This window comes from Lepisosteus oculatus, chromosome 7 (assembly GCF_040954835.1).
Source record: "Lepisosteus oculatus isolate fLepOcu1 chromosome 7, fLepOcu1.hap2, whole genome shotgun sequence".
Classification (NCBI taxonomy): domain Eukaryota; kingdom Metazoa; phylum Chordata; class Actinopteri; order Semionotiformes; family Lepisosteidae; genus Lepisosteus; species Lepisosteus oculatus.
The window spans coordinates 21,120,806-21,137,223 of NC_090702.1; the positions used below are offsets into that span (position 1 = coordinate 21,120,806).

General features: G+C 37.7%; 1 protein-coding gene across 2 annotated transcripts in view; it reads left to right on the forward strand.

The window, feature by feature from the left end:
- Positions 1 to 1,506: 1,506 nt before the first annotated feature.
- Positions 1,507 to 16,418, forward strand: part of osbpl8 (oxysterol binding protein-like 8) — a 120,379-nt gene continuing 105,467 nt past the window's right edge. Inside the window, exon 1 of one of the 2 annotated variants that reach the window (XM_015352872.2) lies at positions 1,507 to 1,925. The gene's annotated coding sequence lies outside the window, so the exon portion shown is untranslated. The remainder of the gene's footprint in view (positions 1,926 to 16,418) is intronic. The other variant, XM_015352875.2, reaches the window with a different exon arrangement.

Genomic DNA, 16,418 nt, shown 5'->3' on the forward strand with positions numbered 1-16,418 from the left:
CGAGACTTTTTATGGATATCTTTGAGAAATGGCTTTCTTCTTGCCACTCTTCCATAAAGGCCAGATTTGTGCAGTGTAAGACTGATTGTTGTCCTATGGACAGACTCTCCCACCTCAGCTGTAGTTCTCTGCAGTTCATCCAGAGTGATCATGGGCCTCTTGGCTGCATCTCTGATCAGTCTTCTCCTTGTCTGAGCTGAAAGTTTAGAGGGACGGCCAGGTCTTGGTAGATTTGCAGTGGTCTGATACTCCTTCCATTTCAAGATGATCGCTTGCACAGTGCTCCTTGGGATGTTTGAAGCTTGGGAAATCTTTTTGTATCCAAATCCGGCTTTAAACTTCTCCACAACAGTATTACGGACCTGCCTGGTGTGTTCCTTGGTCTTCATGATGCTCTCTGCGCTTTCAACAGAACCTTGAGACTATCACAGAGCAGGTGCATTTATACAGAGACTTGATTACACACAGGTGGATTCTATTTATCACCATCAGTCATTTAGGACAACATTGGATCATTCAGAGATCCTCGCTGAACTTCTGGAGTGAGTTTGCTGCACTGAAAGTAAAGGGGCCGAATAATTTTGCACGCCCCACTTTTCATTTTTTTATTAGTTAAAAAAGTTTCAAAAATCCAATAGATTTCGTTCCACTTCACAATTGTGTCCCACTTGTTGGTGATTCTTCACATAAAATAAAAAAATTATATCTTTATGTTTGAAGCCTGAAATGTGGCAAAAGGTTGAAAAGTTCAAGGGGGCCGAATACTTTCGCAAGGCACTGTAGATGCCTTCAGTTGGAGATCCTTGATTGACTAAGGCATAAAAAGATTCAGGTAATTAGAGCTTAAATAGAACAGGATATAAAGAATGCTGTTTCTCTCCAAGATTTTTTAAATTGTTTGACTAGTGCAATCTATTCACTATCTTTGATGTTGCACTGATGTTGGCCAAAAACTGCAAATTGGACAAGTGTGAAGGTGACCTTTTAAGTGATGAAAGCACACAAAGGATATATATATATATTATATTGTTCATCTTCATAACAACAATAATATATATATATAGTGGTATAAAGAGGAAAATTATCATCAGTACATGTTGCTTGTTCTTTCACCAATTGATGTGATACTACAGTGGAGAATCAGACTACTGTCAGATAAGTGGAATCAGGGTTTGGCCTAGATCAAGCTCTCAGTTTAAATAAATAAGGGACACATTTTTCAAAACCTTATCAGAACTCAACTTAATGGTCTTCTCTCAATATTCTATCATTCAGATTCTGAATGTCGAAGAATCAGTTTTCCTTGGAATACATTTTGAAAATGTAAATGTAATTTTTGGCTACCAGGGGGCGCAAGACACTAACTGATCAACTCAGACCTCCTACATTACGGAAAATTAAAATTTCAGTTCTGTAATGAAAGAGTGATATTTCTTTGTGGGTTTCTTAATGCTTTCGCTGTTTAAAAATGGTGGGGAATAGCATTCATTTTATTACGTTTTATCCTGATATACTGGAAATAAAGGATATAAACATCTCCAGACTAAAGGAATTGAGCGCTGATCTTCAGCAGGCCAAGTCAGAATGTCTAATCGATCTTCGATTCACGGAGCTCTAGTTGGCAGGAAGGAAGAGGCTACAATTGCGGACCTGAAGTCGTCCAAGAATAGGACAGTTTCACGTTGACAGATAAAAAATAGCCGCAACAAATGGGAAGATACCTATAGTTAAATTGTCAGAGTTTTGCCTGTGACCACCTATACGTCCTTGCTTAACAGGTTTATTCATCGCGTACTAATGAAGTTACTGCCATGACCATTTGACTAATTTCTCTTCAAGAAACAAATTCTAGCATCGGACAGTTGCATAAGGCCGTTAATAAACGTCGCATAAGGATCCTTTCAAGATTTTGTAGCATATGCAAGGTAAGGTCATTTTTAATTTCGTTAATACTGTGAGTGTGGCCACAGTGTGGATTACGAAGTGTGCTGTCAGGTAACAAGTTATAAGAATCTCATTTAACTTCTCTGCGCGTGTTTGCACTTAATAAATGCAAATACTGTACAAGTGTTTTTATGAGCTTATTTAAAAAAAAACTTAAAACGCTTGGATGTTTCCCATCTGTATAAATATACCACAAAGGCAAAGCCTTTTTTGGGGGGAGGCATTACAAGTCATTCTGAACTAGAGACAGCTGATATTTTTAATCGGTTTTCAAAGCGAGACAAATTTCAATGGAGGTGCTCGATTACTTTTATCATGGTAAATAAAGAATTGACTGGACTAAATGTTCAGCACCCCAAGCAGGTTTTACATATGCAGTTACAAACTAGTCACGTACCTTCTTGGTTTTAGAAGTGTGTTTTCTCGCGTTTAAAAAAAGGTAAAAGGGAGGTAAAAAAATTAAATGTCCCGAGTTTCAACTTGTATTGCGTGCAACCGACTGGTACACTATGTTGCTTGTAGTAGAATATATCACTATAGTAGTTGTACCTGTTTTATTTTAGAGATCACGAAAAAGTATATAATAAAGATTGAATCATTAGTTGTAGAATGAACTGCATGTTGTTACTTGAGTGAAATCCCTATCAAAAAGGGATGGCGTAAAGACACCCAGCAGATCCAAGAGCATTTCAGGGGTGCTGGCTGACCGCATTTTTCTTAAAAGAATTAACCATGCCATTCGGATGGTGGTTTTGTCCACAAAACAGCGACCCTAATCTGGTTGTGCGTAATCAATTCGTCTTATGGAACTTGAAAACTTCATTTTTTATTGCGACGAATCTTTGTAATTAAAGAGTAAATATCGTAACCTCAATGTACTTGTTTTACACGGGTTTTAGGGATACACCGATGTGGGCCTATAATAACGATAACCGTATGCTCCACGACAAGATGACTTATTGAATAGTTGGTTATCTCTTACGTAGTCGTATGCAGAGCATGAACTGGGAGGTGAATGTCTTGTTTCGATTTGATCGGGCACTCTTCCATATTATATTGTCGATCTTTGTCAAAATGTAATGTTACATTTTTCAAAACAGAAGAGACTGTGCCCTTACTTTCTGGATTTCTGCAATATGCTTCTACGTTCTCCATTTTTAAGCATGTGATGCAAACATCCTCTATATACAGGGACTACGCGAGTCATGTTTACCTGATACTGATTCTAATTTGAGGGTAGTGTTTTTATTTACGTAACATGAAAATATTTTGCTGGTATGCACGTAACCAGAAGATATCTCTTGACAGAATGTTTTGAATATCTGAAAAGTGTGTCCAAACAAAATGTTATGTACCGCGAAAGCACAACGACAAGCATTAATTGCTAAGTAAATATCACGTTTCAACTTTCTCTTTAAAGACAAGAACTCTGTAACAAGACACTCATTCACTTAACAGTTTCGGAAGTGTAGTGTCTGCTTTAGTTACTTACTATTCAACCTACAGGACGTTGTTATTTAAGTTAAAGCACATTTCGTTCTTTTACAAGATTTCTTTTATTACATTTTCTCCTGAGTGTTTTTGCAAATACATGTAAGAGGAAGCCCAAGCTATTACTTGTATTATAGATATTACACCATTATATGTCCAGCCATCTCATGTGTTTATTAAAAAATACTTATTTTGTGGAATTCACGTTTTTTGGTCACTTTGACTACTGCTTGAAAGAGTACACGTTTACTCTTGAATAGATTTCTCCTTTATTTCGTATTCTATAACACTACTATATAATTTACTACTATGCACATAGCATAATACAATATGACACTGCATATTCTGTCGTTTCTACTAACACTTCGAAAGAGATCAGTGAATAAAGTGTTAGAACAGTGAGAACATTTAAGAAGTACAAATCTGTATGTTTTTATCCTGCATCATGTGCTTTGACCTATTTTGAGATCTGCAAAATAATGACATCGTGTCTTTCAGATCACCTACGAACCCATTCAACTTGGTAATTATGCTTAAAAATAGAGTGGATGGTTTGCGGCTTGCAGGAATTAACTGTTGATTCAATCACCTTTTTGATTAAAAACGGTTTTGATGGAAAAAAAACATCCTTATTCTTTCAGGCTAATACAAATTATCCAGCTGATAGTTGACAGAGTGTGACTTGTAGCTCAAATTAACCTTTGAACAAATTGTACCTAATTAGTGCTTTCCCTAAACAATTCCTGTCCAGAAATGATGTATGTATTCTGACCCCCTGCTCTACAATATTTTTATTTTGTTTTTAAAAACAGTTCTCTAAGAACATTACATGTGACGTGCTGTGGCATTGTGGGATGCATTGGTAATGGTGGGAAAACACATTTAGTTCTCTGAGGACCTTGTTACGTTTTGGAAAGTCAAACACTTTTCAACAGGCCACCAGGACTCTGAGAAAGACATTACTGCAGTAAGCAAATGTCTGTCCTCAAAAGAAGTGAAATGACAAAAGCTTTTTCATTTAACCAGTGAAGAAAGGTAATACTTCAATAGAGGCTTCTGGAATGGAGTACAAAGTGCTGTATATACTGTAGATAACGAAATGCTGCATATGAAGAACAGAATGATTTATATAAAGCCCAACATGTTGTATATGGAGAAGAAGACTACTGTACATGGACAACAGAAACATTTATGAGAATTAACAACCTTCAATGCAAGGACAAAAAAGCACTATGCAGGCAGGGAGAACAGAATGCTTTATAAGAACAAGAAAAAAGCCATCTAAGGAGATTAAAATGATTAGATTATGAGCACAGAATGCTGTCTAGGGAGACCAAAGATTTTCCCTTTACAAAAATATATTTAATAAGTTCTATACACCTACTCCCCTGGTTACATAAGAATTGAGTTGCAGTCATCACCAGAATCCACCAGGGTGCCATTTTATAGTCAGTATCGGGTTGTGTTTTTTCTGCACGTATGTGGTATCATCTCTTGCTCCCTGAATTTCTCCCTGAAATTGTGAATAACCTGTATCGCTTTTATGCCGGAGAAGCACCCAGGTGATTATTCCTCAAACCACAAGAAGTGGCTTGTGGTTGTGGTTGAGCTTGAGCGCAAAATCCGCACAAGTGCTTTGATGGAAGTCGATCTCTTCGTTCAGTGACACGGGACGCTGGTATGGCTATCTCAACCATTGATATGATCGAGAAAGAGCCTTACGGGACTTCTGGAAGGGAATCGATATTTATCAAGGCAAAGAAAAATATTGCTACAGCCTGGGTGGAGGTTTCCATAGGCTGTGCGAACAGCATGTGGAAGAAGCATTGCCTGCCGCTGGTGCGCGGCTTCCAAGGTTTTTATAAAGACGCTGCCTTTGAGGAAGTGGCCCAAACAAATGGTTGAACATGCTCAGGAGCTGGAGCCCGAGGTTGATGTGGCAGATGTTGAGGGGCTTATCGAATTTGCTATTGAATTTGTGATCACGGGGAGAAAGTAAAAACGCCACACAGATAGCGTGACTTCGGGCCTGGAATTGAATCCAGGAGCTACGGCACAGTGAGGCAGCAGTTCTAACCACTTCACCACTCTGCTGCTTTTTTTTCCCATAAAAATCAGTGTAACAAAGGAGGAATATATTTTGCCAAGCTATTTAAGTCACCATTGTGATGACCATCAGGGATTTCTGTGTTATAAGAAACAGCTGCATAAGGCTGTAATTGTACGTGTACAGCACCAATTGGCGTCCAGGAAAACCAAAGCATTTGTAAGTACAGTAAAATACACAAAACAGTGTTGAAACGGCTTTATGCATGCACTTCAAACATTCATCTTGTCGTATCATGTCACTTCCACCAAAACGGTGTGATGAGCACCCACATTGTTTTTTGTCGATCCCTGCCCTTCACCTTTCACCAAAAAATACCTCCAAATTCGAAAGAGATCGGTAAATGAGATATGTACGTGCAAAACAGCGAAAAATGAAACAACACATTCCGAGGACCATCTGCAGTCCACAAGACAAAAGTAAAAAGAAACTATCACTGTTGGTGATATTATCAATAATCTTTTCAAATCCATTGTACAATAGTCCTAAGCAACAGAATCCTCCAAGCAAAAAGATATTATTAGAAGATATTAAATGCCATGTTCAAACTGCCTGTCTGAAGTTGTTTTATGATAAACCTCCAATTTAGTGTGCACCAATAACTGCTATCTGAAATGCGCCCACCTCAGAAGTGAAGGGATGTGGTAAGCATTTTGGTCCAGTATGCTACATAACACAATATCTCCACCACTGGTACAGTGCACCTTGATCACAATCGTCTTTTATAAATCCATGTTGATGGTTGCTGTGATCCTGGTAAAGAGACAACTGTCCCTGGGTTTGTGTCCCACAGAATTTTAGTTTAGCATCTCTGCTGAAGAGCTGCTTCTCTGTGAAGGCCTGCTGTCAGTGCTCTAGGTCCAAGTTTCAGAATTGCTCTCCCAGATGAAAGAGTACCACCTACTAGTCTACCAACAGAGCCTATATCAGTAACTTGATGTTCCTGTGGGACCCTCCACTCTATCACTAAGCCAGGCTAAACTGATTCTGATTTGTTTCTATGATCTGACAGGCTTTAAAACTGTGTCATTGAACACTTCAGTGGTACCATTCCTGGTCTGTCTGCGTGAGCACAATTGATAACATTTTCCCCGGGCCTACATCAGTAAGCAGCTACTGCCTCAGAAAATCTCATCCAGTGCTGCTGTGCAGACCCCCTTATAATTAGTGGTAAATGACAGCAGGGTCAAATACTATCCTTCATTGATTGATCAGGCATTCTTGGTTAAGATTTTGTGATAAACAGTTCCACAGCAGATGTATTGGCGTGATTATAAATTTAGCTGCTATGTGAAAGTATATTAAGATGACTGCATAAAATCAGTAGGCATCATGAGGTAATTAAAGCTGGTGCACTAAATCAGTTCTGAATTTCAGGAATTAAAAAACAAACATACAAACAAACAAGTGCATTAATGAATAATGAAACTGTGTAAGATCAGTCTTGTCACTTGATATTTTAAGTAAGGTTGGTATCAGTGACACAGGCTCCCATTGTAAGAAAAAGTGCTTAAACACGAATGTCAAGATCTTTGTGTAATGATTTAGGAAAGCTTAATGGAATGTAGAAAGTTTTCCAGTTGCTGAGACTTGTGCATGGTACGGTAATTTGGTGTGACTAATAGTGTCATATAGATGTCCTTGCACGTATCTTCGTCTTTTAGAAGGTAAATTCTGTCTTTTTATTGGGCAGGATGGTATGGGTTGTTGAGTGGAAGCTGAAGTAAGTGTTTGCTGTACAGGTTGTATGAGTTTGTAAGGAAACACAAATAAGGGTTAAACCTACTTCTCAAACATCTCCATTTTCGACCTTTAATACAAAAGCATTTTGTGAAAGTTTAGGCATACGCCTACATTGCCATGTATCATTTCTAACAGAACTGGGACTTTGGCCTTGATTGCCAAAGCTCTTGCAGTCGCAGGCCGTTGTTATACATTGATGACTCTCTTGAAGTGGCTTAACAGAAGTCTGTGTAGAGAAATCTACATCTGCAACAGCCACTTGACAGCCGTAATTTCGAGTTTAATCGTGTTCCTTAATCCTGTCAAACAATTCACTTTCAAGAGCTCAAGTTACCACAGGAATTTGAAAGTGAATGTAAATACATGTATGAGGGTGGCACAGTGGTTAATGTTGCTAACCAGGAGCTCTGACCTGGGGTCCTATCTGACTGGAGTTTTTATGTTCCTCCCGTGCTTAACGTGGGTTTTCTCTGGCTGCTCCTGTTTCCTCCCCATAGTCCAAAGACATACTGGTACAGGAGGTTAATTGGCCGGAAGAATGGCCCTGGTGTGAGTGTGCGTGTCTGTGTCCGCCCTGTGATCCAGAGTGTATCTCACCTTGTGCCTGTTGTTTGCCAGGATAGGCTCTGGCTCCCCCGCGTCAACTGAATTGCATGGAGTGGTTAGGAAATGGATGGGTGTAGTGATATGGTGTCATCATAAAATTAACGATGTGGAATTTCTGTTGCAAATGAGAATGTAATGATTTTTAACTCCCTTATATCTAATCATTCCAGCATGACTAATATAGAAGCAACAAAACACAAATTAATCAAATATTACGGTCTTTTCTCTTGCCTCAAAAACTGTTACAGTGAGACCAGAATCCCACATCATACCATTTTGGTTTGTTTAAGGACTTATACTTTCGGATGAGGTCCTGACTCTCGGTGGTCATTAAAGATCCCCGAGCATTTCTTGGTAAGAGTAGAGAGTTATCCCAGTGTCCACGCCAAATTTCCCCCCTCGGACTTTACCATGGCCTCCAAATTGTCCCCATGTATGACTGACTGGCTTGCACCTGCCCTGCGATGGACTGGCGTCCCATCCAGGGTGCGCTCGTTGCTTGCCAGGTACTGTAGGCTCCGGCTTCCCGTGACACCGTATGGTATAAAGTGGTTTGGCAAATGGCATGACACTACAGGCTCATACAAATTATACTGAAGCATCTGGAAAAACAATATATTGTTCATAATATTTGAACTGGTCTGTCTATGCATATATAACTCAAAATAAGGTTACGGAATAGATATACTGTATCTAGTGACGGATTCATTTTAAATTAGATCCTGCAGAAAAGTGCTGGACAGTGGGTTTCATTTGTGTCCCTGTAACCTATTTTTAAGTCTTATTTATTTCAGTTTTATATTCATGGACTGAGCCTCTTTTGCCATTTACTGTATAGATGTTTAAGGAATTCTAGCTTACATAGAAGTTTGTGTTATGTATCTCTGTTTACTTCAGATAAAATAAGATGCAGGGCTCTTGCTGTTATTCTATTATGGAGTTACTTGTAAGGGAATGTGTTTCTTAACTTATAGTAATTTCAATAAGCTTAATTTCATTGCCTGTGATGCACATAGTGTACTCCTGCATTCAATACTGCTTCATTTGATATAAATGTCAACGGTATTGACTGTAATGTCAGGGCACTTGTTCTGTCATTCTCTGCTCGATGCATTATTAATAGGTGAGCCTGCTTTAATTTCCACAACATAATGTACTATTCTATCGCCAATGATAGCTGACAAGAATATGGAATGGTAAGATTTTATCGGCAGTCGTACCTTTATTGTAGGACTTGTCATAGCAAGTATTTTCATGTAAATGCCTTTAACCCAATTCTAATTCTAGTTTAAGTATTTTGTACTTTATGCATTTGAAATAGCACTAATTGGAATTCCTATTCATGCTGGATTTTACCTTGTGATACGAGCATTGTAACGACCCATGCTAATGCTTATCTTGGATCTTATTAGGAATCCTGAATGCTTACAATCTTGGATCAGGTTTTTGAATACTTTAGGGAATTCCTTTTTTGTGAAAGGTTAAAAAAACTGCATTTTGTACGGCATTTTATCTATTAGTTTGTGGGTGTGGGTTTGGCACAACAGCAATACAGCTACAATTTGTAAGATTGAGCCACTTAAGACAAAGACAGACACAAAGCAATACACTTCTCATAGAACTATGAGACTAATTTATTAATAAGGAACTATTATTCTTTATAGTGCTTCAAATTACTGAGAATAACATGTTAATAAAATATTGGTGTTTAGTACCTTTAGGTGACTAAAATGATATTTCCAGTTATCAAAAAGAAAAGTGATCACCATGGTGTCTGACACAGTCATGGTTTGAATAAAACTAAGCTTACTAGTGGGTTAAAGGATATTTTGTAGAGCTTAAAATATTTTTGTACACTATTATTTATGTAATAGCATGATACCTAAGTGAGATTGTATCATATTCCAATTCCTTTGTAACTATATTTCATGAAAGCGTGCATGACTTGTACAGGATGTTCATTAGAATTTTGTCGATTACAGGACATAAAGATGAAAGGATTTCATAAACACATTATATTTGTACATTATTCTATGGCTCAGAATTAACACTTTGTGCAGTATCCTAGAATTGTTATTGATCCGGATTCTAATTATTCAGGATCTTAGAGTCATATAGGATTCTTGCATTTTCCAATCTTTGATGTAGAAATTAATACTATCTACACAGTATTAATATTGAAAGAATCTTAGAATCATGTACCATTGTGTGTTTTTAGAAGACTTGAAAATATCCTATATGAGATCCACAAGACTCATGTGCAAAATCCTGTTAGAGATTTCATATAGGCTTGCGTCCTGTTCAGGATTTTTCCCAGGCCTGGGTTGCTTTAAGTGAAAAATTATTCTCTTAAGTATTTGATAACTGAAATCTATTAATTTGAATGTTTAGAATTGGTTCATTAAAAAATAATGAAAAACTGTCACCTGAGTTTAATACGGTCTTTTCTGGCTGTTTATATATCTTTTACACAGTTTCTTGTATCGTATGGGCAGTGCTGTTCAACACTAGATCAATAATTTCCAGAATGGCGCAGGATTCAATAGGCTGAACAGACTGAATACTCCAGAAGATACTGAACCATTATCACACCTTCAGTTGCTCTGTGTTAATTATTACCTTTGTTTTGGTGCCAGTTTTCTCAAATGATTTCTTTGACTTGATCAAAAAATAATTCTCTTGTTGTCTCTTCTGGAGCAACATTCAAAAGGCAAAAAAAATCTGGAACAATGTTTTTAAGAGAACTGATCTTTACACGACCTAAATTGTCTTTCTGTCTAAATGAGCAATTCTGAAGGATTGACTGAAGAATAGAAACATTTTTCAGCTTTACTGCTTGTTTCAAATGGCTTCAGACTAAAGCTGAAACTTCTCCAACTGGCAGTGAAGAAGAGCTGAGGTGCCCAGAGATCATATGATTTTTTTTGGGCAGATCAGAATGTATTAATGGCTATAATAAGCAGGCCATTTATTCTGAACAGTTTACAAACAGAAATGAATACTTCGAGGAGTAACTTTAGTTGTTAAAGATGAACTGCGAGGCTATTTTTATCTTTTGGGTTTAGAAAGAACCAGTGCATTTCAAACCACAATAAAAATAAAATGTACACTGTAACTTGTTAAACCTCCAATTTACATCACAAAATAGACAACTGTTTCAGGTATGCACAGCACCATATTCTGTAATTCAGAAAGAGGTAAAAAAAACTTCCAGTGTGGTGAAGCAACCTTATTACACTGTAAAGCAGCATGCTTGTGAATACATCTCTTTTTAATCCAACAGAACTATTGATTTAGACTTCGAGACGGTTTTGCTTGATAACTTGGCGTGCAGATCACATTGGAACATTTCTGTGCTGAAATGTCAGCTGCACAACCCCTACTTATTCACTTCTACATTGCATGACATGAGTGACTACAGTGACTGGCGAGCAGGAAGGGGCCGCATCATGTCACAGTTCGTGGTAACTCACTCTTGGTGAGACCATTGAGACAACAATGATACTTTCACGAAGTTCACAATTTTGTGCTTAATTGGGCTTAACTTTTCCATACCGTCCATGAACTTTATTTTGTTACAGAGATTTAATAACCAGTCTGAGAAATTGGGACTGCAGTTCCCCTTTAAACATTTGTTGTTTCCAATGGGCAGTTTTTCCATTCCAAAGCATTTACATTCTAATCAAAGGCAAAAGGTCTTTTGCCTGCAATGGAAACACATTAACAACGATGCTTTTTTGAATCCTACACAGCTGTTCTTCTAGAGGCTGGCTTCCAAAGTCTTATGGCTCATTTGCCTGTCAAATGTGGTTTTCCATTTGGCCCTAACCAGTTGTATGTTCTGAGCTTTTTTTAATGTGATCTTGACTTGGTGTCTTTCACAAAAATCAATGATGGTCTATGAAATATAATATTGTTTCTTTTATAGTATTTTAGCTACAGCATACTAATAACTTGCACTACATAGGAGAGAAACCTTTAAACTAACTAATAACGAAGATGAATGTTCTTGAAATGCTGGAAATCTGATTTGATGTAGGTAATGAAATGTAGTGATATTACAGCTGATAATAGGAATCTTATCAGAAAAGTTAATTAACTTCATTAATTTCTTTTACAATTATTGGCATTTGAGTAATATTCAAGACCAACTGGTCAATTTGTAATTGGGCTTTTAATTTTTATTCTAATTCTAAGTCCTAAAACATGCTTGATATGACGCACCTGGAAGTTTGATCATGTTAAAGGTAAATTGTAAATGGAAGGCGGTTTGTCTAAATATGCATTTTCATTGTTTTTCTTCAGAAAATACAGTGGCTATACTTATATATTTACTCACTCATAAATATACACGGTAAGTTCTATATCGTATATCATATAATCTTTTTTATTGTTTGCTACATCACAGTATATTTATACCTTTTATTTTTTATTTGTCATTTTAAAAGGATTAGTGTGATGTGCCAAAGGTTCTGTTATGTCATTTCCAGGATCAGAAGGGTTAAACTGGTAATTGTGTCTCGCGTTGTGTCTATTATAATGTTGTGTAAATTGCTACAGTGTAGCAAATCTCTTTAGTTTGTTTTATCATCGATAATGTGATGCATTCTTAGTTATCGATGCATTGATGAAGACAGGTGGTTGTGATGAATGAATCTGACTACTGTATTGAAACTGGAGACTTTTCTATTCTGAATGTTATGCTGTGGGGTCATCCCACTGCTTAATTAGAATAGTTTCAGTGGCACAGATGTTGCAGTGAAGCCTCTGAAAATACAGAAGCCATTTGTTTGTAGTGGCAAAGTTTGTAAAATCAAATTGATCTATTACAGCCCTCACATCTGGAGTCTGACTGGTGATAAGATCATTATACCCAAATGCATTCTTAGAGAGGGTTATGTAAACATCATTACTAAAGCCCTGCGTCTTTGTGTTCCTATGGTTCATTGTTCGTCTATTAGAGAAGTAAATGTAGTTTAATTAAATATTGGATTAAGCTCGTGTTTAACCTATTAAACAATATTGATGTTTGTCTCAAAGGGTCGAATAATGAATTAACACACAATTTCTTCCTTTTTGTTAATGAATGCAAAGATAAAACTACCAAACATCTAGCTATCCAGTTATAGTACTGCGATACTAGTAATCCAGCAACAATCATGAAATTTGCAGTAAATAAGGTAAATTTTAACAAAATTCTATTTTAACTGCAATTTTTTCAAGTCCTGCAGTGGAATATCCACTTGATATGGCATCTGTTGGCATTCACTTATTTTTACATTACTTATTTAGAATTATTGAAATTTCAGATGTTACTATGTAACCACAGAAAGTCAATATGTTTTACAAGTTCATGTTTTCTCATTCCTTGGAAGGAAATCAGTTTTCAAAGTGTGGAAAGCATTACTTACAGTACTGTATGTATTGAATTTTCTGTTCAGCTCTGTAATTCTTTGCATTCAGAAATTGTGTCCCAAAGTGCATCTCTAGTGAGCTAAATCCATCTTTATTGGTAAGCAGTAACATAGCAAAATGCACATCTCTACATTATTTTAAATTATGTTATATTTTAATATTGAGTAAGCATTACAAAACTGAAACGGTGAGGAGATCTGTTTTTTCATAAAATATAAGAACACCCAATTTAGTTTGGAAAGCAAAATATTTTTTTTTACTTACCGGCTAAGGTTCATGTATCGAAACCAAGCAAATCACAGGCAGTGGTCTCGAAGGGTTCTTTTACTTGGTACCTATTCAAAATGTTTTTAGACTCTGAGTTGTATCAAGGAATATTGTAGCCTGAGAACTTTGCAATGCAGAAAATATAAAGATTTTTTTTATATCATGTTCCTCCAATATACTTTGATGTCAGATCTAAACAGGCCTACATATTTAAAAGCACATGTATGATACTGTTGCAGTTATTGGAACTGCCTGTTGAGGTGTCCCAAGAAACTATGGTCAATAAACAACCAGCTAGTCTCAACATTTGTAGTTCTTAGGAACTTCAAAGCAAAACAGGAACTGAAATGTTTACTTGTGCCTGAGACTTACTGATTGTCTCAGTGTGGAAGTTCAGTTTTTAGCATCCAGATTTAAAGAGAGAGATGCTTAACTGCTTGACTGCTAGAGCTTTCGGACAGCAGCTACTTGGATTCAGGGACTATAAATTGCATAAATTGTAGTTAGTTTAATATAACTATTTACTATAGTTTAGCCAGCAGGTACAGTATATCACTCTGCACCTCACCACTGGCAGCCCACTGAAGCTAAGCAGGTCTGAGCCTGGTCAGTACCTGGATGGGAGACCTCCTGGGAAAAACTAAGGTTGCTGCTGGAAGAGGTGTTAGTGGGGCTAGCAGTGGGCACTCACCCTTGCGTCCATGTGGGTCCTAATGCCCCATTATAGTGACGGGGACACTATACTGCAAGCAGGTGCTATCCTTCAGATGAGATATAAAAACCGAGGTCCTGACTCTCTGTGGTCATTAAAATCCCAGGGCATTTCTTGAAAAGAGTAGGGGTGTTACCCTGGAATCCTGGCCAAATTTCCCATAGGCCCTTACCAATCGTGGCCTCCTAATAATCCCCATCTATGAACTGTCTTCATTACTCTGTTCTCCTCCCCACTGATAGCTGATGTGTGGTGAGTGTTCTGGCGCACTATGGCTGCTGTTGCATCATCCAGGTGGATGCTGCACATTGGTGGTGGTGGAAGGGAGTCCCCATTACCTGTAAAGCGCTTTGAGTGGAGTGTCCAGAAAGAGCTATATAAGTATAAGCAATTATTATTATTATAGTTTACTCTTTCCAACTCTGCTATTAAAGTCAATCATAAAGATCTCTTCCTGTTTCATACAGTATTACAGTTTGTTCTAAAGTTCAGATGTCTTTGAAAAAGCTCACAGTTTTTTTATTGTTAGTTTTATCCGAGTGTTTACAGTAGTAATAAGTAAAAACACCTTAGTTAGAACACAATCTTAGATAGGATAATGATGTTTCCAATAGGCTTGCGCCATTACACTATTATTGCACAGAAAATAAAGCAATTAAAGAAAAACATAAGGAAAATAAATATAACAGCCAGGCATAAAACTTAATCATATAACCACAATGCTCCAGTATAAAGTTGGATAGTTTTAGCTCACTGCCGAATGTTCGAGTCATTGTCAGCAAAATACCTGAGATAACAGATGCCTAAGTTTTATAGTTGCTCTTCCTACTATTTAAAATGTACTCGATGTCTGAAGGCACTGAGAATTGCAATAAGTTATGAAGATAGGATGGTATTTTCCTAATTAAATATTTGTAAATTAAATTAAACTAGTGAAGCATTTATGTAGTATACAGACATGCCAATCAGTCTAAGACTTAAGATCACTATGAAGATAAGTGTGCTAGGGAGCATCTGTTATCGTAAATAACTTGGACATTCTGCCAGTTATAGGTAGAACAGAAGACATCAAAAGTTTCCCAAACGTACAGTGCCTTGCGAAAGTATTCGGCCCCCTTGAACTTTTACCAAGGAACACACCAGGCAGGTCCGTAATACTGTAGTGGAGAAGTTTAAAGCCGGATTTGGATACAAAAAGATTTCCCAAGCTTCAAACATCCCAAGGAGCACTGTGCAAGCGATCATCTTGAAATGGAAGGAGTATCAGACCACTGCAAATCTACCAAGACCTGGCCGTCCCTCTAAACTTTCAGCTCAGACAAGGAGAAGACTGATCAGAGATGCAGCCAAGAGGCCCATGATCACTCTGGATGAACTGCAGAGAACTACAGCTGAGGTGGGAGAGTCTGTCCATAGGACAACAATCAGTCTTACACTGCACAAATCTGGCCTTTATGGAAGAGTGGCAAGAAGAAAGCCATTTCTCAAAGATATCCATAAAAAGTCTCGTCTAAAGTTTGCCACAAGCCACCTGGGAGACACCCCAAACATGTGGAAGAAGGTGCTCTGGTCAGATGAAACCAAAATCGAACTTTTTGGCCACAATGCAAAACGATATGTTTGGCGTAAAAGCAACACAGCTCATCACCCTCAACACACCATCCCCACTGTCAAACATGGTGGTGGCAGCATCATGGTTTGGGCCTGCTTTTCTTCAGCAGGGACAGGGAAGATGGTTAAAATTGAGGGGAAGATGGATGCAGCCAAATACAGGACCATTCTGGATGAAAACCTTTTGGAGTCTGCAAAAGACCTGAAACTGGGATGGAGATTTATCTTCCAACAAGACAATGATCCCAAACATACAGCAAAATCTACAAAGGAATGGTTCACAAATAAACGTATCCAGGTGTTTGAATGGCCAAGTCAAAGTCCAGACCTGAATCCAATCGAGAATCTGTGGAAAGAGCTGAAAACTGCTGTTCATTAACGCTCTCCATCCAACCTCACTGAGCTCGAGCTGTTTTGCAAGGAAGAATGGGCAAGAATTTCAGTCTCTCGATGTGCAAAACTGATAGAGACATACCCCAAGCGACTTGCAGCTGTAATCGCAGCAAAAGGTGGCTCTACAAA